Below are 26458 nucleotides of genomic sequence, written 5' to 3'. Positions count from 1 at the left end.
CAAGATCAACCACCACAACTCATCGCCTTATAAGCCTATGATGAATGGCGCTGTTGAGGCAGCTAACAAAAACATCAAGAAGATCGTCCAAAAGATGGTGGAAATCTACAAAGATTGGCACGAAATACTACCATTCGCATTACACGGCTATCATACTTCCGTACGCACTTCCATTGGGGCAACTCCCTTCTCCCTTATATACGACATGGATGCAGTCTTACCGGTCGAAGTAGAAATTCCTTCCTTAAGGATTTTGACAGATGTTAAGCTTGATGAGTCTGAGTGGGTACAAGCTTGATTTGACCAACTAAACCACATTGATGAGAAGCGCTTAGCAGCCATCTTCCATGGCCAACTTTACCAAAAGCGCATCAAGAGGGCACATGACAAAAATTTTTTCCCCCGCAGCCTAAAGGCCGGAGACCTCGTATTGAAGAAGATTCTTCCAATCCATACTGACCCAAGGGGAAAATGGACGCCAAATTACGAAGGTCTGTATGTTGTAAGAAAGGTCTTCTCCGGAGGAGCCTTGATCCTTGCAACTATGGATGGTGAATATCTCCCATCCCCGGTGAATGCGGATGCAGTCAAAAAATACTATGCTTAAAATATATATATATATATATATATATATATATATATATATATATATATATATATATATATATATATATATATATATATATATATATATATATATCCCAACATATTGAAAACCTGAAATGGCAACTTATGCAAAAATGGGTATCCCGGTAGACTGAAAACCCGAAAGGGCGGTCTAGGCAAAAATTAGGGATTTAATAAGAGCAAGAGGCTGCATCCCGTAAGGAATCCTTCTTCATTCCTTGGCAAGTCAATTATGTGGGTCCCCAGCAAGTCAATCCTATCACCCTCCTTCAAAAAAAAGCAAGATCAAAGGGCAACCAAAGGCATAAAGGCTATAGCAGAGTCATAATTTGGAGGAAACTCGAGATGTTTCATTGCCATTACAATTATCATTTTCTTTTCGCAATCACCTCTTTTAGGAATTGATTTCCTTTGTACAAAATTCCCTACTTGTGGAATCACTTGTCAATAAAAATCAGTTCCCTCACATATGTTCCATATTTTTACTTTTCCTGCTTTGTCTGCGAAATATGACCTTTTTCTAAATAAAATTACATGGGAAAATTTCGATTAAAAGACCTTTTTTAAAAAAAAACTATAAGGGAGACAATATCGAAGGTAGTCAAAACACATTTCCAACCCAAGGGTGCCACACAGTTCTTTGGACTAGGCCGATCATTTCTCCCCCCAATGGGAATTCTCAAACATTACATTCAGCGCTTGCTTGGATGCCAAACTCTAATTTCTCAAGTAGCGGAAAGTCAGTACGATTCACCCACTCACCCTTTTTAAGCCCAATCACCATTGGAATTCCCCAAATACACTCCTCCGCAAAGCCCAAACATACTTGGCATAACTTGCAAACCCTGCATTTCATATATTCCCCATGAAAGCCCAAACATACATTGATATACATAACATCACATCATGAGTATCTCCTTAACTTACTCAAACTAATTCGTCAAGAGTTAGGAATTTTCCCAACAGTTGTTAGGAATTTTCCCCAATTAAAAATCAATGTTCATCCTCAAAACATTTCCCAAGCACCAACCACGCATTCCAGCCGTTGCTGGGAATCGTCGCTAAGCTGTTTCATTTCATTGTCAAGTTTCCCCAGAGGAGTCAATGCTGAGAAACATCATTGTACTTCTTCTATCCCTAGAAAGTCAACACATTTTTCCTTTTCCCCGCAGAGTCAGGTATTCTTAGCCACTATTAAGGATCATCACTGATTTCTCATCTTTTAGACTAGAGGCATTTTGAATTCATTTCCCAAGCCGAGTCAGACATTCATAGCCAAGAACCATCCTGGAGCTCATTTTTCACTAGTAGATGTCAAGAATTCCATCCATTGCTAGGAACCGTCATTTGACATCTGTATTCTCCTCAGTAGGGTCAGGTATTCTTAGCCGTTGCTAAGAATCATCATTGAGTTGTTTGATCTTCCCGGAGGATTTCAGGTATTCTAGCCTTCGCTACGAATCGTCACTGTACCTTCGCAAAAAAATCTATATTCTCCTCAGTAGAGTCAGGTATTCTTAGCCGTTTCTAAGAATCATCCCTGAGTTATTTGATCTTCCCGGAGGATTTTAGGTATTCTAGCCTTCGCTACGAATCGTTACTGTACCTTCACAAATTTTTTTTATCTCCAGTCGAGTCAGGTATTCTAGCCATCGCTAAGAATCGTCACTGATTTCGTTTTGTTTGACCCCTAATAGATGTTTTATATTCCAGCCGTTGTTAAGGAAAAATGTCTTATTTTTTCCCAATCGTGACTAGGAGTTGTAAGACCCTAATTTTGACCCTAAGATCCCTCATGGCATCATAACATTTCATTTGCATAGCCTCAAGGATCATAAGCATCTTGGTTCCCTTTGCCTTTGGGTGGGATCTCTTGTGAGTGGGTTGAGATCACCAAGCATGCTTGAATTGTATATTATTGCTTTTCTCATTTATTTCCTAACCAAAAGCACAAAAATATGTCACTAACATTTCTTGTTTGTAGCTTGAGCAATCATAAGATCTAAAAGCTTTTAGAAGATCCTATGTGCATTGATATGGTCAAGAGGAGATGGAAGCAAGCATGGTAACAGTTACCAAAGCTATCATCCATCAAATATGCCTCCCAAGTATCTCAATTCATCATTTTGATCAAAGCAAGTCAAGGGGTTTGAGGCTTGTTTCTCAAGGAATCCCTAATTCATCTGTTCATCAACTGTGCCTTGCTCATGAAGCAACCTCAGCCCATGGTCAAATACAATCAAGGGAAGTTATTTAATTCATCATTTCATGCATATTTGAACTTATTTGAGTGTCCTCAATCATCAATCCATCAAGATATGAGATTTGGACTTGAGAAGTTGATCAGTTAATTCATCTTACTATTTTGAAATACACTGAGACCTAACTTTTTATGTGTTGGTAAAATGGAGATGATCCCAAGAGAAAAAATGTTATTAAGAACAATATGAACAACTTTCATGTTCATCAAAAATAGATTTGAAGCTTGGAAGGTCATCATACATTCCAAGACATTATAGGTCATTTTGACTGAAACCCTAATTTTGGGTCAACTTCCCAAGAACATAACTCATTCATTTTTCATGATTTTGAGGTGAGACTTAATGAATTAGAAAGCTTATTGTGTCTAATTCAAATTAGACGTTGAGAAAAATTTCAAAATTTCAAAATCTCAAAATAAATACAAGTGATAATGCAAAACATTATAGGTCACTTTGGACCAAATGCATTGAAATGTGAAAAAGTCCAACTTCAAGTACCCATAACGTCTTCATTAAAAATCCAAATGATGCAAAATTTGAGTCCAAATTTATTTTATTGAAAAGATATACAACTTTGATGTTGAAGGGTTTGTCATTTGGAGCTTGCATCATTGAAATAGAGGGGCTTGAACATTGACCGAATTTGGAAATTTCACATAGGCATGTTTTGCACCCTACACCTCAAGCTCAAATTTCATTAATTTCCAAGGCCCAAATGAAGTTTTGATCAACATGACATTTGTTCCTTATGAAATAAGCTTTCCAACCATTACTCCTAAGGTTACATTTGGATTTTCGACATGGCATTTTAGAAAGCTTCAATGAAATAGTGCATTTTATGAAAATCATTCCAATTGCCATGCATGATCCATTAACATCCAATCTGCACGTCCAATTCTTATTTGGTGATGTATATCTTGCTATTCCATTCAGAATTGGGCCATCCATGCGCCTGTACAGGCCCATGCATGGAGGCCCTCTTCTCCCATGCACACGAGTTAGCTCATGCATTCAGTCATCTCCATCTATAAATACCATGCCATAACTTCACAATTCTTCAACCTAATGACGCCTAAACCTCTGCTGAATTGAATCCACACCGATACCAAAGGAACAAATCTCATTTTTCTCTAAAAATTTCAGATCTAAATTTTGATTACCTCGATTGAAATTTCAGATCTAAAGTTCCTAGACCTCTTCACTTTGATCCATAGAAGCTTCTGTTTGCAAAAGGAATCAAAGATCGTGGCTCAATTCTTCACAACTCAAAGGTTTCACTCAACTGCATTTTGCTTCGAATAAGCTCAATTATTATTCCATTTGCCTTGATTTTGTGTTGTCTGAAGTCCTCTGCATAGAGGCATCATTATTGTGTTCTTAATTTTTGAAATCAAGCAAGTTCAGTTGAACACCACCAAAGTTCCATCTCTGATTTCTCTCTTAATAGGGATCTAGAGTGGAATTGAGTGGCATAGGAGTGATGTACATCACTCCACCTTTCATTTGGTACCTGGATCGTGCGTTTTGGTGCACATTTGCTCTTCTGCAAATTTGAGCTCTCACCGGAGCTAGCCGGAGAAGACGGTGGCACTGGCCACTGTCTGGTCTCCAGATCCAATCGTGGTCGTCTATTTTCATTTCCAAATTAGATCTCATTCATCCAATGTTATGACTTTTCAATTGGCCATGTGTGATGCGTGGACTAAGGAACTTGGTGGATGCGCGCGCTGAGAGCCATGTGATATGCCAGCTCAATTAATGAGCCATCATCCAACGCCTCTCCTTTTTTCTAATTTTTAATTTCTGATTTCCATTTTCTTTTATTTCTTTTAATTCCATTTTATTTCTAAAATTCATATCTCCTTCATTATTGGTCCAAAAATTATGGGACCAATTGCATTATTTCTCTTTTAATTTCTAGTTTCTAAAAATGATTTTTAATATTTTTTATTTTATCATTTGCTATTTTTTTAGTAATTTTCTCTTTTCTGGTTATTTTTAATTCATTTTAAATAGTTTTTGATATTCAAAAAATACAAAAATATTTTTCCAACCTCTTTGAATGATGATAGATCTATGAAAAATATTCTCATCAATTTATTAATTTATTTGATATTTATTTGAGATTTTAGTTAAATTAGGTTATTTTTATGCATTTTTAATTGATTTAAAATAGTTTCTGACTTCTAAAAATGCTGAATTTTTTTGTCAAACTTTGTTTGACCTTGTTGAACTTGGGATAATTCACTTGGATTTTTCAAAGTTGATTTGAAGTGAGTTTGAAGTTTGACCTTTCTTTATTATTTTAATTCAAGTTTTATTTTGAATATTAAAAATGCCAAAAATATTTTGTTTATTTCTTGACTTCTAATTTTCATTTTGCTACTGATTTCTATTGTTTGACCTTGATCTTCTCTATCTTTGGTCATAGCTTGTTGATTAATACATTCCATTTCATTTAATGCACTTTAATATTCTTCTTCTTCTTTTTCTTTTTCTTTTTTTATCAATGAGTTAAAGATTGGTGGTTAGCATTGATTAGGGAGGTTTAATCTTCCTTGATTCAAATCTAATTCATCTTGATCATGGATCAAGTGAATGACTTTGCATTAAGGATAAATTGCTTTCTAAATCATGCAAAGGACCTAAATCAATACAACATCATTTCTCATCTTCTTTTTGGCATGGCAAATTGTTGGAGTTTGATTCACTAATCAAGACCTCTAACTTGTGTTGTTGCCTACATTATTATTGACCGGCCTCAGCTAGTTATGACTTCTACATAAGTCCAATTACGATTGCTTAACATAGCGCTAAATTTTCCTTATGGCACACTAACTACTAACACTAACCATTAACCATTAACATTTACTTTTTGCTCTTTACATTTATGCAATTTACTATTCTTGTATGTATTATTCATTTGCTTTTCCCCTTTGCTCATTTGAGCACATGTTTATGTTAATGCAATTTGCCTTTTGCTCACTTGAGCACATAATTGTGTATATATTATTGTGCTTGTGTTTTGTTTTGACTATTGTGGACCAAATGCAAAGAAATGGACAAATGGACTTAGTTTCTAGGACTTTCCCTATGCAAATTGGAGTAAAAGGACTTTAAATGTTGAAGATGGATTAGAATGACCACTCCTCTAAACTCACTCTTGTCCATTCTTGATTTGCTTCATAAAACTCTTTGATGTGTGTGCTCTTGTGCTAGGGAATCCTATGAGGGCTCAAATTGAAGAACCATTTCCATGTTCATCCAAAGTGAAAGATACCAGTTACATTGGGGATCTTATGAGAAGCTTGTTTGATTGTGTTGATTGCTTGAGATTACTATTATTTTGCTTGCATATTCCAATGGATGTGAGCTACTTGGATCATCAATATGATCTCAAGAGAGGAACTCCATTTGTGGTCTTGTTTCTTATCCCTCATCTCTTGTATGATTAGGACTTTAGCCATTCTTCTTCTTCCCTCCACTTTAACCCAAGCCAAAACTTTTATGCAAACATTTAACACTTGTTTTCAAACATTAGAAACCTAAGTATTATGCTTTTGATTTTCAAACTTTCTTTTCATAACACTTATTTTGAATTGAATCTTTAAGTCAACTTTGACCATATTTTGTACATACTTTTCATTGGTAAGTACCACTCATTCAAATACCTTTTTGTGGTTTCAATGACCACCCTCTTAATCAAATTTTTCATAACCTTTAGCTATTAGGTTTGAGTTATCCTTGAGGTAGATGTAATACTCACCTATATCCTTAGTGATGGACAATGAGTCTTCCATGCTTATTATAGGGTTAACCCCTCACTAGCATGTTGAAGCTATCCTCGCATGGTGGATTTGTGGTTTTAGGTTGAGTTTTCTCCCTTGGATAACAAAAGACCTTAAGGCTTTTGGACCAATCAATTCACCAACTTGTTTTGAGATTTTTACCCCGAACTACGAGGTTTTGATCCTAATCTTTTTTAAGATGGTACGTAGGTAATGGGTTTATCCATCCAAACACAAAATGTAAATAACTCGTATATTCTCTTCTCATCTATTCAATCATGTTTGCACAAACAAATTTTTCACAAAAATACCAACCTTACAACAAATGTGAAAAGGGCTCCCTGAGATAACCTAGGATGTTTTGGGTGCTTAAAACCTTCCCATTGCATAACCAACCCCCTTACCCCGATCTCTGACATTTTTACTAGTTTTTGATTCGATAAAACTTTAAGGTTTTTGTTCACTTTCTAACCATTACCCCGCTACAGGAGTGATCACCTTTCTTTTTCTCATTCCCTAGTGAAGCTTTCTTCCCTCAACTTTCTTGGGCCCTTTTGACATCAAACTTTCATTGTTAAGAAGATACTTAGGATGCATACATCACATTGCATGCATAATCATCATAACCATGGATAATCCCTAAACAAGTATTCACATTATCATCCTCCGGCAGGGCGAATTTTTGGTTACTCTCATTAGTATTTAATCCTCTCTTACCTTGAATACATTGGAAGTCGTCACTATCTATGTATTCAGGTCCGAGAAAATTAAATAGGGGCAGCTGTCATACCCCAAAATTCACCCTACTCTGATACAACTTTCATTTGATCCATGGCCCTACTGCACATGCATGCTTTCATTATTTCATCATCATAGTTTTATTAAACTTTCATAACCAAATACATATTACACGGACTCCAGGCATGGTGTTTACACCCGAGAAAAACTGGGGTTATCCGGTTGAAGTTCAACAAAAAAAATTGGTTGTCTAACCAGTTACCCTAATCAGGGTAACCGATTACCCAGACCAAAAACTATTTTTTTGGCCATTTTGGGACTGTGTAACCGATTACCCTAATCAGGGTAACCGATTACACCTGCGTAGACAACAGAAATAACTCTGTTTTTTACACAGAGGACCCTTTGGTCCACCCACTTCAACCCCTTTGCTTCCCTATAAATAGAGGTACTATTTCCCCTCATTTTTCATGCTTCCTAGCCCCCAAAAGTTCTGTCCAAGTACCATTTTCTCTCCTCTCCAAACCTAAGTCAAAACAAAAAATCTTTCTCACTTAGAAAAGTCACCCCACCAATTTTTCTTTGTCATCTTTCATATTTTTTTCAAAGCTTCTCACTCTCTAACACTCATAACTCAGCTCCTTCATTAAACTTCCACCATAAACACTTTCATCCCAAACACCTTGCTTTATATCCTAGCTCAACACCATTTCAACCTACCCTTTTTCAACATTTTTTGGGTAATGATTTTAGCTTAAAATTTGTTAATTTTTGGTTCTGTTTTTTTGTGTTGAAAATGGTTGTTTACCATCTTTAATCAAACTTTGTATTTGTTTCATTTGCTATTTATTGTTGACTTGTTTTCACATTTATTTGGTTGATGAGATCTATTAGATCATGGCCATGGTTGTTTAGAGTTGATAAAACCTTCAATGTTTCAAACCTATTAATGATTAATCAATAGATCATTCATGATACTTTGAGGCATTGATAGGTTGTCTCTATTTCAACCATATTTGGGTCATTTGATACATAGATGAAACCATTTTCTTTACATTAACTTGTTATTCTATTTTCTTATTGCTATTCTACTAACCACTAACTACTAACGCATAACATTTACATTATTGCACTTTACTTCCTTGCAATTTATTTTATTGTTCACTTTATTTCAAGTACTTTATGTTTATGTTTATGTTTATGTTTATTGTTATCTAACCATATCATTTACATTATACTAATTTATTTACTCTCTTACTATCATTTGTAAATAAAAGAGGAGTAAAAAAAACAAAAATAAAGAGAACAAATCATAATATTGATAGATGGACTCAGGGTTGCATAACTTTCTTTGTTACAAATCTATTGTTAGTTGATTTTTCAATCATCTTCAATACTTTGCATCAATGATAAGCTATCCCTTAATGTGTCATATTTTGAGTCTTTTTGACCTATGAAAAATAGTCCTCAAGATGTTCATTGTGTACATATTACTAACCACTAATTATACTTCACTAACTTTTTTTTATCATTAACCTTTGTTATTGTGTTTTTTTATTACCATTAACTTGTGGTTTATTTTGTGTCATTTACATTCACTAACCATTATTATTGTGATATTTTCTTTCTTTATCTTGTAATTTACTTTTATGTTGTTACCTTGTAATTTACATTCAAGTACTCATTATCATCATCATTGTACAAACTCATCATGCATGCTTACTTATTTGTTATTTATTTTATTGTCATCATACATTAAAAACAAAAAAAAACATGATAAAATGGAAAGACCAAAAATATTCATTTCACTCTTAATCAACTTGGACTTAGAGGATTTCATCTTAGGACCTTCGCTTGGAGGCTTTCCTTCACTTTTTGTGATACTTTGTAAACACTTGGATTTTCATCCGTAACTTACATGCATGTTGTAAGAATGACATCATGGCACCACCTTAGGGGGACATGTGTGTAAGACCATTATCCTTTGTTTAGCTTAGGTCACTTTTGCACACAAAAGGCTTTTTCTTGGGCTACCTTACAATGAGACTCTTTAATTTCTTGTTGGTTACTTTGCATTCATCTTGTATAAGCCAAATTTCATAATCAAAATAAAACAAACCCTTGATTGAACGTCAAGTGGCATTTTCATAATCAAATTCGAAACACCTAATAATTAAGATTGTTATCGTGCGCCACGAGCCTTAAGTGGTGGAGAATGAGTGAGAATGGAGCATTCCTACCCTTACTCTAATTATTCTGGACGCAAGACGCTTGGTTTGTTGTCTAGAATAATCACCTCCGCCCATAGACTTTAGTACAAAAGAATCACAAACATTCTTTCATAAAATCCTTATTCAAGGTAATACAACTCATCAAACTCATTTTTGTGCCTTAGGGCATCATCCCGAAAACCCTTTTTTCAAAGGTAAAATCAACCAACACACACATATTTTCTACTCCGAATTACGGAGCTCTGATTCCTCATCCCCGAATGAGTGATACGTAGGCACAAGGGCTACAATCCTTGGCGAGCACTATACTAACAAAAACACCCCCCTTCTTTTCACATATTCTTTTGAAAATAAAACAATAATAGATAAATCCCATGTATCTAAAACAACCCAAATGGTTCCCATGGCGTACCATGGACGTAAGGGATGCTAATACCTTCCCCTTACGTAACCGAGTTCCGAACCCAAATCTCGGTTGCGAGACCAATTCCTTATTCTCTTTTAGCGCTTCCCGTGCGCGTCTCTTTTCTGAGGGTTTTATCGACTATTTCCCCTCTCCTCTCTGATAGAGGTAAACTAAATAAAATTCGGTGGCGACTCTTCTGACTTTACCTCTCTTTGGCATCTCTTTAGTCCCGGTTTCGTTATCGTGAAATCCCGGTAGCGACAACACTTCCAACACATCGCCAGAGTCCAAAGGCCAGTCATATTCTCCGATGACCCTGGCCGGACAGGTTTGATCATCACCACATCAAAAATTACAAAAGAGGACATGATCTGAAAGGTAAAATTGTGTAGATCATGAACATCACCTTAATTTTAACTAACTCCATATATATAGAAATGAAGGATAATGGCCATCCAAGGCGTAGCGGAATTTAAAAATTTCTCCTTTAATGATCCTTGCGAATGGGCGTGATTAGTGATAGAATCGTTACCTCTTGTGGCGATTCAAACCTTTGGTGCAGATCTCTAGTAACGATCAAAACCTTTCATACAGATCCACTGAGTGATCACAAACGTTGAACGATGACAACGTCTCTACTTAGTCCACACGAACAAATTCCTTCAATCTCAGTGCTAGCTGGTACGGATGAAGGCTTTGAGTGAGAGTGAGAAAGAAACGAAATTCCAACTCTTCACTTGAGTTGAGTCTAAGTGGAGTGACAATGCTTCTACCCAAGGGGTTCTATTTATAGAACCACTTGTGTGGGCTTCAAGCTAAAAAGCCCACTTAAGTGTATTTTGGCCCATATCTCATAATATGCCAAAATCACTTAAGTATTTGGTACCTTACCATATTTCGTCTCCCACTTAAGTGCACCGTACCTTACGGTGTTCCTTAGTTACTCTATTTCTCATCTATCTGTCCTTTGTGTGTCACCCTGTAGGTTTTCGCAACGTTGGCAATTATATTAAATCACGCATTTAACATAATAAACAGTGAGCGGTAACTAGCAACACATCACTGCTACCCAAGACACGAAAATGTCACGTGATCTGACAAAACCTCCTGTATAATAATTATGTGTATAATTACCCCTTTGCCCTTATGTCTATATTGAACATAAGGATTGACCGTGTCACCCTTGTCCAGTTCAATATTGGGCCCATAGACATTTATCCTGTTACGCAGGATGGGCAAATTCCATCTAGGACACTCATGTCCCTCAACATGCTTTGTGGAGTACCCATCAACTGTCTTTATGGTTATCCAGTTACGGACAACGTTGGATCATCAATAAAGCACTCGACTCCACATCTAGGATCCATAGTGGTTTCAGGTCGAAGAGTGGTATACACTATTATAACCATGAGAATAACTTATGACACTTTGCATAACTATCTATATAGTATTCTCATAGCAGGTCAATCCGGTATAAATATTACTCCTAATATTCATACCTATGTTTAAGACTTGATAACTCTTTATCCATGATCCATGAGATGTGATCATCAGTCTACAAACATAATAGTCTTAATGCTTTAATGTTATCCCACTTCACACTAAAGCTCGACTACGGATACTTTAAGAATAGTGTCCTTATGTTTAATGTGTTCTCATGATTAAGTCACACTTAATACATTAAACGGACTATCTATTCCAGGGACTTTATTAATCGACCATAATAAAGAAAATGCCTTTTATTATTAATAAATAATTCGATACAAGTACCAAAAGTATTGGCCTCTAGGGCTTACACCAACAATCTCCCGCTAGCACTAGAGCCAATCAGGCATACCCCTTATGCCCATTGATCTAGCATGGCCATCATGCTTCTGCTGCGCAAGAGGCTTTGTCAGTGGGTCAACAATATTGTCAAGTGTAGGTACTTTACATATTTTCACATCTCCTCTATCTATTATCTCTCGAATGAGATGATAACGCCTAAGTATGTGTTTGGATTGTTGGTGAGATCTAGGCTCCTTAGCTTGTGCGATAGCATCATTGTTATCACAATAGAGACCAATGGGATCCACAACGCTAGGGACTATGCCAAGTTCACTAATGAACTTCCTGATCCAAACAGCTTCCTTTGCTGCACTTGAGGAAGCAATATACTTGGCCTCGGTTGTAGAATCAACAACTGTATCTTACTTTGAACTTTTCCAGCTCACAGCGCCACCGTTCAAGCAAAACACATAACCAGATTGCGATCTAAAGTGATCCTTATCTGTCTGGAAGCTAGCATCGGTGTAACCAATTACAGCCAATTCTTCCTGACCTCCATATATCAAGAATGAGTCCTTATTCCTTCTCAAGTACTTAAGGATATTCTTGACAGCTACCCAATGGGCATCACCAGGATCAGATTGGTACCTACTCGTTGCACTTAAAGCATACGAGACATCTGGTCGAGTACATAACACGGCATACATAATAGATCCTATTGCAGATGCATATGGAATCTTATTCATGCGATCCCTTTCTTCCTTAGTTGAAGGGGATTGTGCTTTTGACAGACACATGCCATGTTGCATAGGTATGAATCCTTTCTTGGAACCATGCATATTAAAGCGTCTCAGCACTTTGTCTATGTATGTACTCTGGCTTAGGCCAAGCAGTTTTCATGATCTATCTCTATAGATTCTGATTCCTAATATAGAGGCTGCTTCACCTAGGTCTTTCATAGAAAAGCATTTCCCCAACCAAGACTTTACTTGTTGCGGGGTAGGCACATCGTTTCCAATGAGTAATATGTCATCTACATATAACACCAGGAACACGATCATGCTCCCACTAACCTTCTTGTAGACACAAGGCTCATCTTCGTTCTTGATGAATCCATATTGTTTTACCGTTTCATCAAAACGAAGATTCCAGCTTCTGGAAGCTTGCTTCAATCCATAGACTGATCTTTGTAGCTTACATATATTTTGGGCTTCTTCTGGTATGTCAAATCCTTCAGGCTGTGTCATGTAATCATCCTCAAGAAGATTTCCATTAAGGAAAGCAGTTTTGACATCCATCTGCCATATTTCATAATCATGATATGCAGCGATAGCAAGTAAAATCCGAACAGATTTAAGCATTGCAACTGGTGAAAAGGTTTCATCATAGTCAACACCATGAATTTGTTTATATCCTTTTGCAACCAGTCTTGCTTTATAGGTATGTACCTTACCATCCATGTTAGTCTTCCTTTTGAAGACCCACTTGCATCCTATAGGATTAACTCCTACAGGAGGCTCTACCAAGGTCCAAACTTGGTTTGTGTACATGGAATCTATTTCGGATTTCATGGCTTCTAGCCACTTCTCAGACTCGGGACCAGTTATGGTCTCTTGGTAGGTCACAGGCTCATCTTGATCCATGAGTAATACATCACCTTGATCTGTTATGAGATATCCATATCTCTCAGGTAGGTGACGTATCCTGCTTGACCTACGCTGGTCTTGTTCTACTTGAGCAGGTTGCTCTTCCACAACCACTTGTGTTTCCTGCTCTAATTCCTCAATAGGTGTATCGATGCTTTGTGATTCTTGAATTTCTTCAAGCTCTACTTTCCTCCCACTGGTTCCTTTGGAAATAAAATCCTTTTCTAGGAAAACTCCAGTTCGAGTGACAAACACTTTGCCCTCAGAAGGACTGTAGAAGTAATACCCTCTTGTTTCTTTAAGATACCCCACAAATAAGCATCTGTCAGATTTGGGCTCAAGCTTAGTTGAAATTTGTCGTTTCACATAAACTTCGCAACCCCAAATCTTCATGTAAGACATATATGGTTTCTCACCACTCCATATCTCATATGGTGTCTTCTCAACCTTTTTGGATGGAACACGGTTAAGTGTGTAAGCTGCTGTCAACAGCGCATGTCCCCAAAAGGAGTTTGGAAGATCGGCGTGACTCATCATGGATCGGACCATGTCCAACAGGGTTCGATTTCTTCTCTCAGATACACCATTCCATTGGGGTGTTCCAGGAGGAGTGAGTTGGGATAGGATCCCACACTCTTTCAGATGGTCATCAAACTCTAGGCTTAAATACTCACCACCTCGATCTGATCGAAGAGTTTTAATATTCTTACCTAGTTGGTTTTGTACTTCATTCTTGAATTCCTTGAACTTTTCAAATGACTCTGATTTGTATTTCATTAAATACACATAACCATATCTACTGAAATCATCAATGAATGTGATGAGGTAATGAAAACCTCCTCTGGCTGGTATGTTCAGTGGTCCACATACATCAGTATGTATGAGGGCCAAAAGATCATTAGCTCTTTCACCTTTTCCTGTGAATGGAGACTTTGTCATCTTTCCAATTAAATAAGATCTGCATGTCTCATATGATTCATAATCAAAAGAGTCCAACAATCCATCTTTATGGAGTTTGGAAATGCGTTTCTCATTTATGTGGCCTAATCGACAATGCCAAAGGTAAGTTGGATTTAACTCATTAGGTTTCATCCTTTTAGTATTAATGTTATAAACTGGCATTTCAAGATCAAGGACATATAATCCATTGTTCATTTGAGCAGTAGCATAGAATATATCATTCAAATAAATTGAACAACAATTATTCTTTATTATGAATGAAAAACCGAACTTATCCAAACAAGAAACAGAAATAATATTCCTGCTAATTGCTGGTACATAATAACAGTTCTCTACCTGAATTATTAAACCACTGGGTAGAGTAAATTCATAAGTTCCTACGGCTATGGCAGCAACCTTTGCTCCATTACCAACTCATAGGTCGACTTCACCTTTTGCCAAATCTCTACTTCTTTTTAGTCCATGCACATTTGTACAAATGTGAGAACCGCATCCAGTATCTAATACCCATGATGCAGAAGTAGATAAATTTATTTCAATAACAAAAAAATCTGAAGCTGGAGTCTCTACTCCATTCTTCCTATCTTCCAGGTACTTTGGGCAGTTCCTCTTCCAGTGTGCGGTCTTACCGCAATGGAAGCAGGTACCTTCTTTTTCTATGCTTCCACTAGGCTTCAAAGAAGCAAAAGTGGGTTTGGGTTTGGCAACTTCGTTGCCTTTCCCTTTATCATGTTTTAGGACAATCCTCATGTTTCGGTACCAATCCAGAAAATTTGTCCTAGACAATTTTTCCTTCTCAAGGTTTGAACGCAATATGTTATTAGAGGTGTTTGTTGTCATGGTTATCTACATAAGGATTAATGAAAATATAAGTATCATTGACATATTTAATTAGTCCTTTAATTAAACATGCTCCCACTAGTGGGTCGAGATCCATATTCCACTTCTTTCTAAGTCCGCGTAGGCGGATTACACAAAACTAGGTTATTTAGGTAGGAACTCCTTCCAATTGTATCTCATACAACTCTTGAAAATTTCAGTTGGGTGAATAACTCCTTATTCCAATCCATCATATGGATCATTCCCAACTCTTGCTTCTAAACATATATATAATCTTATTATAATTTGTTTAGTTAAGTTTGACCCATTGTTTTAACAGTTGGATATTACAATTATCCCATCGCACCTTACTGATATAGAACATGCACCTCGCGTAGGCGAAACCTACATTATTCGATACTAGTCTTGATGAGTGTTAAAACTTGGAAAGCATAAACTTAATATTTAATTTGAGGGAATTGCAATTTTTCTGATCTCACCGGCTTGTTTATCATATAAACCGTCTCTCACATGCATCAACATACATTCACATGCATCAATATACATATAAATAAAATGAAACAGTTATGGCCCCTAGCACAATTATTCTCCCAAGCCAATGAGAGAACCTAAGCTAACCTACAACGATCTAAGCTTCTCCAAGCAAGATCTTCAAGGTTGTCCTCCTTTGGCACTAACTTCTTTGCTTTCTTCATATCATTACATTTTACAAAAGAAACTCGTTTTACATACGAGGGAGTGAGATGAGAAAAGAAGTTACATTTGGGAGATTAAGAGAGAGGCACGACATGCAGGTCGTATTTTTAAAACCCAAAACAAAATAAAGGAAGACTAAGGTCATAACCGATCACCACAAGACAATAATAAACACTTTATTATTATTATTAATTCCTTTAATTAATTAAAACCAAATTAAATCTCGACGACCGATCACCACATTTTAATGAATAATTCATTTAAAAACAATGTCGCTTTTCGCATCAACACTTGATACTTTTAAAGCACTGAGTTAGCCGAACGGGTGAATTTTGCCTTGCGTTAACCGGTTAACCATATGCGTTAACCGGTTAACACTGTTTGAAATCTGTTCAAAAAATTCTTTTCTGTCTTGCATTAACCGGTTAACCAAATGCGTTAACCGGTTAACACTATTTGAAAATGTCTTGGAAAACTGTTTTCCGCCTTGTGTTAACCGGTTAACCAAAAGCGTTAACCGGTTAACACTGTTTGAAAAACTCAAAAATTTTATTTCGTATTGCGTTAACCGGTTAACCATACGCGTTAACCGGTTAACACTGTTCCAAAAAGTGTTTAGAAAGCACAACTCTTGTGCAGTCACAACCCCAATCGCATAACTCTCTGACAACACAACCTTTGTGCCGTCACTAACCCTGATGCACCAATTTCAGATTGTCAAACATATCTCGATTGTTAATTCAGTATGATTGATCAACACGTCATTGCTTCACTATACTAATGTCGGATCAAGAAGCAAATGACCATTGATCCCTCAAAGGAAAACAATCATTGAGTGTTTGAATGAACGAAACGAGAACACTATATCATATATAATGTATTTTGCATCAGGATTACATATATCATATATATGACTTGATCGATCTCAATTTAATTTTTTATTCATTCTGTCTATAGTCATATTATTAAAGAACAAAAACAGTTATCAGATTCATGGTTTCATAAGTGGCTCTGATACCACTGAAGGATAATGGCCATCCAAGGCGCAGCGGAATTTAAAAATTTCTCCTTTAATGATACTTACGAATGGACATGGTCAGTGATAGAATCGTTACCTCTTGTGGCGATTCAAACCTTTAGTGCAGATCTCTAGTAACGATCAAAACCTTTGATACAGATCCACGGAGTGATCACGAACGTTGAACGATGACAACGTCTCTACTCAGTCCACACGAACGGATTCCTTAAATCTCAGTGCTAGCTGGTACGAATGAAGGCTTTGAGTGAGAGAGAGAGAGAAACGAAATTCCAACTCTTCACTTGAGTTGAGTCTGAGTGGAGTGATAATGCTTCTACCCAAGGGGTTCTATTTATAGAACCACTTGTGTGGTCTTCAAGCTAAAAAGCCCACTTAAGTGTATTTTGGCCCATATCTCATAATATGCCAAAATCACTTAAGTATTTGGTACCTTACCATATTTCGTCTCCCACTTAAGTGCATCGTACCTTACGGTGTTCCTTAGTTACTCTATTTCTCATAAATCTGTCCTTTGTGTGTGACCCTGTAGGTTTTCGCGACGTTGGCAATTATATTAAATCACGCATTTAACATAATAAATAGTGAGCGGTATCTAGCAACACATCACTGCTACCCAAGACACGAAAATGTCATGTGATCTGACAAAACCTCTTGTGATAATAATTATGTGTATAATTACCCCTTTGCCCTTATGTCTATATTGAACACAAGGTATAGACCGTGTCACCCTTTTCCAGTTCAATATTGGGCCCATAGACATTTATCCTGTTATGCAGGATGGGCAAATTCCATCTAGGACACTCATGTCCCTCAGCATGCTTTGTGGAGTACCCATCAACTGTCTTTATGGTTATCCAGTACGGACAACGTTGGATCAGCAATAAAGCACTCGACTCCACATCTAGGATCCATAGTGGTTTCAGGTCGAAGAGTGGCATACACTATTATCACCATGAGAATAACTTATGACACTTTGCATAACTTTCTATATAGTATTCTCATAGCGGGTCAATCCGGTATAAATATTACTCCTCATATTCATACCTATGTTTAAGACTTGATAACTCTTTATCCATGATCCATGAGATGTGATCATCAGTCTACAAACATAATAGTCTTAATGCTTTAATGTTATCCCACTTCACACTAAAACTCGACTACGGATACTTTAAGAATAGTGTCCTTATGTTTAATGTGTTCTCATGATTAAGTCACACTTAATACATTAAACGGACTATCTATTCCAGGGACTTTATTAATCAACCATAATAAAGAAAATGCCTTTTATTATTAATAAATAATTCGATATAAGTACCAAAAGTATTGGCCTCTAGGGCTTACACCAACAAGAAAGATATGAGGAGTTGAATTTTGAGGTGCATCAACTGAGTTGCTTCGATTTGACCTCTAAGCAACTGAATCTTTTTGCCTAATTGGTAGGACTTCAGACAACCAAAGATCCCAGAGAATTGAGTAGATTTGATTGAGAATTGAAGAGGTAAAGTTTTCTAAAAATCACCTTCAATGTTATACAATTCTTGATGTTGCTTGCTTCAAACACGATTTGATCACACTTGAGAAGCTAGCAGGAAGTGATTAAAGAGGTTGCATGGCTTTGGATCCTGGAGTTCTTGAATCTCCAACAGTTGAGATTCAAACTCAAATTTAAAATTGAAATTTCTAAGTTTTTCCTTTAGAATGAGAGGGTTTCAATGGGGGGAAAAGTTGGCGCGCAAAGTGTTCTTCAAACGAGCTCAGAGGCCTTCTATTTATAGCCAAAGGGAATGATATTTGCACACTTCAAAATCTGTCCAAAATTGGCAATATGGATGGCACGAGTGCATGGGCATGTACAGGCCCATGATGCAATGTATTAAGGTCCAAAATGATTCCAATTGAGGTCTGAATAAAGCTTGAATGGCAAGGCAATGTGAACTGAAGTTTGTGCAATTGATTCTTTCCAATGATGCAGGTCTGTTAAAGCCATGTGCAGACCTAGAAATCTTTGTCCAAAATGCATGATCATCGGTCTCAAACACAGGGAATTCAAAATTTGGAGAAGGCGAAGGATCATTGTATTCAATGGGGTTAGGAACCAACCTGCATAATGATTTGATATTTTGATATTAGATAAGTGGATTTGTGACTAAACATTATGCAGATGGACAATTATATTGTTTATTTATGTTTATTTGTGATTACCATTTTCAGAATAAAGCAAAAAGTAAAAACAAAACATCAAGATGTGGATGAATAGAATTAATTTTATTAATGATCAATTTGAAAATGCCCAAACAATATTCTCTTCTCCCTTAGCAATAGGAGAAGGATTTTGAAAACATATAAAAGCAATTACTTATATCGATGCAAAATAACAGGAATATCAATAGCAGTCCAATTGTTGCAAGCCTTTCCATGCGTCACAAAATTGGTGCAGTCTTCCTCTTCGTCATCCTCTAGCATAGCAGCTAAGTGTTGTTCATTGCCATGATTGAACCCTCCGTTACGGAAGCTAAGTTGCATATCTTCAGACCTTGTAGTTGATGAACCTTTCTGGAACCCCAAACTGGTTTTGCCTTTATTGTCGGAGACCTCTACCATGCGCCCCCACTGATCAACATTGCCTTCTTCTACAATCTTCTTGGCATCTTTCAATGAGGACATAGGTGCCCCAACTCTCTTTTCAACAACAATAGATAAGGCTTGGAATGGAGTTCCAACCTCATCCTCAGCTTCAACATAAGAGAAAGATGACAGGTGGCTAACCAACAGCGCCTTCTCCCCACCAACAATCACAAGCTTCCCATTCTTCATAAATTTAAGTTTCTGATGCAAAGTGGAGGTAACAGCTCCTGCCTCATGAATCCATGGCCTTCCCAACAAGAAACTGTAGGCCGGGTGGATATCCATTACTTGAAAAGTAATCTGAAAATCACTCGGACCTATCTTAACTGGAAGGTCCACTTCACCAATAACTATTTTGCGTGAACCGTCAAAAGCCTTGACGATTACACCGCTATACCTCATAGGCGCTCCTCAGTGACGACCCGGTGTCAACAAGCACATTTGACAAAGCATCCTCTTTGCAGTTCATAGAAATGTGCAAAGCCAGATTATGATTTTTGCCCTCCTTAAGGAGTTCTTCATCACAAAAGCTAAGATTATTGCAGGAAGTGATGTTAGCCACAATATGATCGAATTGATCCACTGTAACATCATGTTCTACAAATGCTTATTCCAGAACTCTTTGCAGTGCTTCTATGTGCGCTTCAGTATTCATGAGCAGAGACAACACTGAGATTTTTGAGGGGGTTTAGAGCATCTGCTCCACCACACTAAACTCACTCATTTTTATTAACCGAAGTACTTCATCATCATCGTTAGCCTTCAAGTCACTAGATTCACCAGACTTAACTTTTGAAGCACAAACTGGATCTACAACAGGCACTTCCACCTTCTTTCCAACAACTGATTCTTCCTTATCCTTTGAAAACACTGGCCCAAACACACGACCACTGCGGGTCACCTTGGTAACATCGACAATGCTCACCACAGAGCTATTCGTAGGTAACGGGACCTCTTGACCAGCTTCTATCATTGTAGCATTATACTGATACGGCATATCTTTATAAGATGAATATGGGACTGGGCCGCTAACCGTATAACCAACGATGATACTGATCTATTGCTGACATTGTTACTGCTGCTGCTGTCGTACTGAATTACCAACCTCTCTGGCTGCTTGAAAATGGGCACTATGACATTTACATCGTCATCTACATGACGAGATTGAACAATCTGAATCATGCCTTCATCCATCAGTCGCTGGATGTCCCTTTTCACAACTTCGCAACCCCTTGAATTAATACTACAAAAAGAACAACCATCGTGGTCATGCTCACAATCACTCACCATACAAATGTCCTTATGCATCTGCACCAAGGATCTTTGGATAAGACGCACATCAAAAACCTTAAATTCGCCAGGACAACCATCCACCATATTCACAGAAGAGTTCCCATGAGCGGGCAATGGATTTGCTTTCACGTTCGATGCATGGTCCTCGGAGGACACCATTCCAATCTTCATCAGCTTCTGAACCTCATACTTGAGCAGATAACAGTTCTCTATATCGTGTTCGGGTGCCCCTTGGTGAAAAGCACAACAAAGTTCAGGCTTGTACCACCATGGAAGTGGTTCTGGAATTTGCGGCGGGTTTCTTGGCTGGATTAGGTTCTTGAGAACCAAAGACTGGTATAATTCTGCGTAAGACCTAGGAATTGGGTCTAAAGAGACGTTCTTCCTCTCAAAGTTTTGTTGATGATGATTGTTGTTGATATTGTTGTTTTTATAGGTGTTTGCTCGTTGTTGCGGTTGTTGTTGTTGTTGATGTTGTGGTTGTTGTTGAACTGGTGTTGATTATTGATTAGAAAATACAAGGATAACTGAAGATACTTGATGATGATGTTGACGGGATGGTTGATTCCTTCTGATCTGAGGCCTCCTCTGCCTCCCACTACTTATTGCATTCGCTTCATTGTCCTTTTTCTTCCCAAAATTTCTACCATACCTCTTACTCGACGATGCTTCATCTTTCGACAAACGTCCCTCTCAGACCCCTTCCTCAAGCCCCATCCACATGTTTACCATTTCGGTAAAGTCACTGGGGGCACTAGCAATCATTCATTCATAATAAAATGAACTCAGTGTTTTCAGAAAGATCTTTGTCATCTCTTTTTCCTCCAAGGGAGGAGTGATCTGGGCAGCCAATTCTCTCCATCTCTGCGCATACTCTTTAAATGTCTTCTTATCTCTCTGATAAATAGACCTCAGTTGGTCTCTATCAGGCTCCATGTCTATGTTGTACTTATACTGCTTAACAAAAGCCTCTCCCAATTCATTGAAGGTGCGAATGCTTGCACTGTCCAACCCCATATACCATCTGAGCGCAACACCGGTCAGACTGTCTTGGAAGTAATGAATCAACAGTTGATCATTGTCAGTCTGAGTAGACATCTTGCGAGCCTACATCACTAGATGCCTGAGTGGACATGTGTTATCTTTATACTTTTCAAAGTCAGGCACTAAACACAACTCAGCAGCACTCTTTCCAAACAAGTCCTTACCCCTTAATGTCTTCAATTCCTTGTGCAGCTCAAGAAACTGATCGTTCATTTCATCCATTTTCTCATAAACATCCGGACCCTCAGACGGCTCGGAGTGATAAATGGTGTCCTCTACACGAGGTAAGGTGTGCACAATGGGAGGTGGCACAGACATGACCGGGCTAGATGCCGGCATGGAAGCAAATGTAGGCGCAAAGCCTTCAGGGATAAATTTGGACGGCATTTCCCACGGGAATCCTGCAGGCATAGTGGGTGCAAAATAAGCGGTAGCATCAGGCATGGTAGAGGTAGCCACCTCTGAAATAACTGTCTTCTGAGGAGGAGGAATTGCAGGTGTTAGAGAAGTTTGGCTCTGAGCAGCAAGAACTGACTCCATCATGGCAGTCAGGTGGACAATCTCGTCCTTCAACTCTCTATTCTCTTACTCTAGATGCTCCATAATTCTCAAATGATTGGCACGAGTGTTGTACCGATGAGTCAGCTTGGCTAAAGCACAGAAGTAACACCAATGAGACATCTGGCGAAAGAGAAACCTGCTTATGCACATGATGCATAAAATATAATGCTTATTTATTTATTTTTATTTTCAAGGAACTTACTATATCATTTGCAAATACACACATATATATATATATATATATATATATAATATATATATATATATATATATATATATATATATATATATATATATATATATATATATATATATATATATATATATCAACAATTGCAATAATTTGTATATGACCAAAAATCTCTTTTTATTTATAATTGGAAGTATTACACTGAGTACAATTTCAGAAACCGAATGAAAAATACAAGAGAAAAGGAGACTAGTCATTCTAAGGATCCCTAACAAAGATGTCAGAAGACATAGCTGAAGGTGCATACTTCCTTCGAATGCGTCGAATCTCGGCCTCAAAAGAAGCTTTCATCTGAGTCTTCTCGAGGACAAGCTGATCCACAATCTTCTTCCAAGCAACGGAAAGCTCGGGCATGCTAGAAGATGAAACCTCCGGTTGTCTCTGTCTCTTTGTCACTCGGTCTTCAAGTAGCTCAATAAGTGCATCTTTTTCCTTAGACTCCAACTGCAACTCTTCATGCTTTTTGCTTAAAGCATGGAAATTCTCTTCCCACATATCTTTCTCTTGCTTCATCTTGACGAGCGCGTCTTCCAACTCCTCTACATCTTGGTTAGGGAGAGTTAATGGCTCAACCATAACCACAGACATAAGTCTTTCACAAGGATAAGGCATCTTCAACTCCAAAGCTTTCTTCTTAACCCAAAGAATGTAAGCTTCCAAAGCTACACAATTGTCCGGACCAAGCTCGAATCTTCCTTTCCTATGCACATTATGCCAAGCATGCACAATCTTCTGCTTCATATGTTGGGGATCTTTACCCTCTTGATAGAAAAGACCTTCTAATAAAGTGTTATTAGGTTTGTCTGTCAAGGGGAACCCAAGTTGACGACGAGCCAAAGCAGGGTTGTAGTTAATTCCTCTATGTGTACCAATGAGAGGCACATAAGAGAATTCACCACAACTATCAATAATCTCCAAGCTGCTCAAAGAAGGATCATACCAAACTGTATCATCATTAGTGAGAGACATAAGTCTCTGAGACCATCGTAGACATTGTTTGTTCTCCACAAAAGCAGGTGCCTGAGGCAAGTGCGAAATAAACCACTTGTACATAAGAGGAATGCAACAGACAATAGTTCCACCACCTTTAGAGTTCCTTAGATGCAAAGAGAAATACATATCACCCAACAATGTAGGCACAGGATTTCCAATCAAGAAAATTCTAATGGCGTTAACATCAACAAAACCGTCAATGTTAGGGAACAAAGTTAATCCATAAACGAGCAACACAAAGATAGCTTCAAAAGCATCCACACTACCAACTTGATCAAAAGCAGTAGCTTCCTTGATGAGAAAATCAGATGGAAACCCAAACAATCCTCCTTTGTTCATCCAATGAGCCTCTATCTCAGACTTCTTCAAGTGAAGAGATTCAGCAATAATACTAGATCGGGGAATCTCCTCCAACCCACTAGAAGGCACTCTACTATAAACAGGTATCCCCAAAAGATGAGAGTACTCCTCCAAGCTAGGCACAAGCTGAAAATCTGGGAAAGTGAAACAGCGGTAGAGATGATCATAGAACTGCACCAACACACTCAAGAGTCCTTCAACCACATCAGTAGACAAGATGGATAGAAGCTTCCCATGGTGTTGTTTGAAGTCCAAGGGATATAATACAAAAGATGCTAGCTTCCTTAACTCTTTCAAGTCGGGACATCTGAAATTGTACTTCTTAGTGTTCCTTCGTCCACAAATCATGGTCTGAATATATTTGCAAATAATACCTCAGTTCCTTGAAATTTTTATGTGATGAATGTTATGATGCGCATGAATGCATGAACGCAACAATCACAAATAAGGGATCACACACAAGGCAGACAAACAAAGGTCAAGGGATGAATCAATTCATTGTCAAGATCAATCATCCATTTTGGTGGATTATGGTTTACACCTTATCAACACCCAAGTTCCATTGATATTGACAAGACTTGATTGGATCAACCAAGAATCAAGGGGTTATTGTAAGTCACGAGCATGAAGTCTGGGTAAGAACCATCCCAAAGAAGTGAACTAAGGATAAAACCTGTAGATCATGTTCTAAAAAGTTCTCATAGTATTAATTCCATCTATCGGATATTACAGGTTAAGATGACTGACTCATCGACCCATAATATTCTCAAGAGAAACTCGTCTGAGTGTAGTATCACGTAACAACTGTTATCATGTCTACACTTGAACAGTCTCCGCACTACGACCTAAATAGGCCAAGAGGGGGTAAATGTTCTATGGTCCTCAGCTTCTCGGACCCAAATTAAAGATAATAATGTCTAACCTCAAATACTTGTATGACATTTCCAAATCCAAAAGGGCCTCCACTGAGCAGATGGATCTCAAGCGAACATGTTGAGGACTACTACACACAAGTCGAGCATGACTATACCATCCTCATATCTTAATTTCACTCAAGTTTGGGTTAAAACTTATCTCACCACTCAGAGATAACCAAGCACAACAAATAGATTATATCACACATACATATAAACAAACATCACATATATACAAATATATACACCAAAAAAGTAGGCTAAACCCACTGGAGACTACTCCCCAGCAGAGTCGCCACTTAATTTCTGTAACGGTAAATTCATAATCTTCAAGCTATGGATAAGCTAGAGATCAATAAAACCAGAGTCGCCACCATACTTTTATTGTTTCCAAGGGAAAAGGGAAAAAGTACGAACAAAACCCAAAAGTAAAAAGTTTTCAAATCAAGACTAATAAAATGTCATAGATTACAGGTAAGGGGGTTGGTTACACAGAGGGAAGGTGTTAGCACCCAAAGTGTCCTAGGTACTCCTAGGGAGCCCTTTTTGTGTGCATATGTATTTGGTACAAAAATGATATTTACAAATAAATAGAATGAGGGGATGAGAAAAGAATTCATTAATTATATTTTTGTGTTTGACAAGACCTTCGGACTTGTGCCTACGTACCAACATAAAAATGAGGGGTTAAAACCTTGTAGTTCGTGATACAAATTTCAAAGTGGATGCATTGCTTTTAACAAAAATTAAGTTTGAAAGGCACAAAGGCCTAAAATTGGTTTGAATGAGTTTGTTCTTTTTGGATTTTTTGAAAGTTTAGGTTAAGTATAGTTAAGTTTATTTACAAATTTGATTTAAGAAAAGAAGTTTGAAAATGCAATGGCATAAGGCCAAAGTTTCTAGCTTTTTGCAAAGTGGTCAAAGTTTAGAACAAAATAAGTTCAATCAAAGAAGATTTTAAAAAGGGAGGGAGAGATTTTGAAATTTAAGAAATGGGGAGAATATGAAGAGTATAATCCTATGCAAAAAATTATAAGTTAAGAGTTGAAAAGATCTGACCAATGGGTAGCAATCCAATTGTCAAGAATGTCAATAGAAACCCAGATTCCCTTGGACATTTAGAATCAAGCAACACATAAATGCACAATTATATTATATTGAAGAGCAAGGCATCAAATAAAGATAACCACATCCAAGCTTAGCCATTCCATGATCTTTTTCAAATTAGCCCATGTAACAGATGATTTCCACAAGTCACAGATTCAAAGTAACAGCTTCACAATGATCATGTTGCAGATGAACTCAAACGGATCTTGAATGATGTATCAGATGAAGTTTCAAATTTCAAGTCCTTGGTTTCACAGAAAGTTGGCATTGGTCAAGTCCTTTAGCCTAGGAATGTTGCCTAAATTCTAAGTC

The sequence above is a fragment of the Lathyrus oleraceus genome, chromosome 4 (assembly GCF_024323335.1).
Source record: "Lathyrus oleraceus cultivar Zhongwan6 chromosome 4, CAAS_Psat_ZW6_1.0, whole genome shotgun sequence".
Classification (NCBI taxonomy): Eukaryota; Viridiplantae; Streptophyta; class Magnoliopsida; order Fabales; family Fabaceae; genus Lathyrus; species Lathyrus oleraceus.
Note: the sequence above shows the minus strand (reverse complement) of the source record.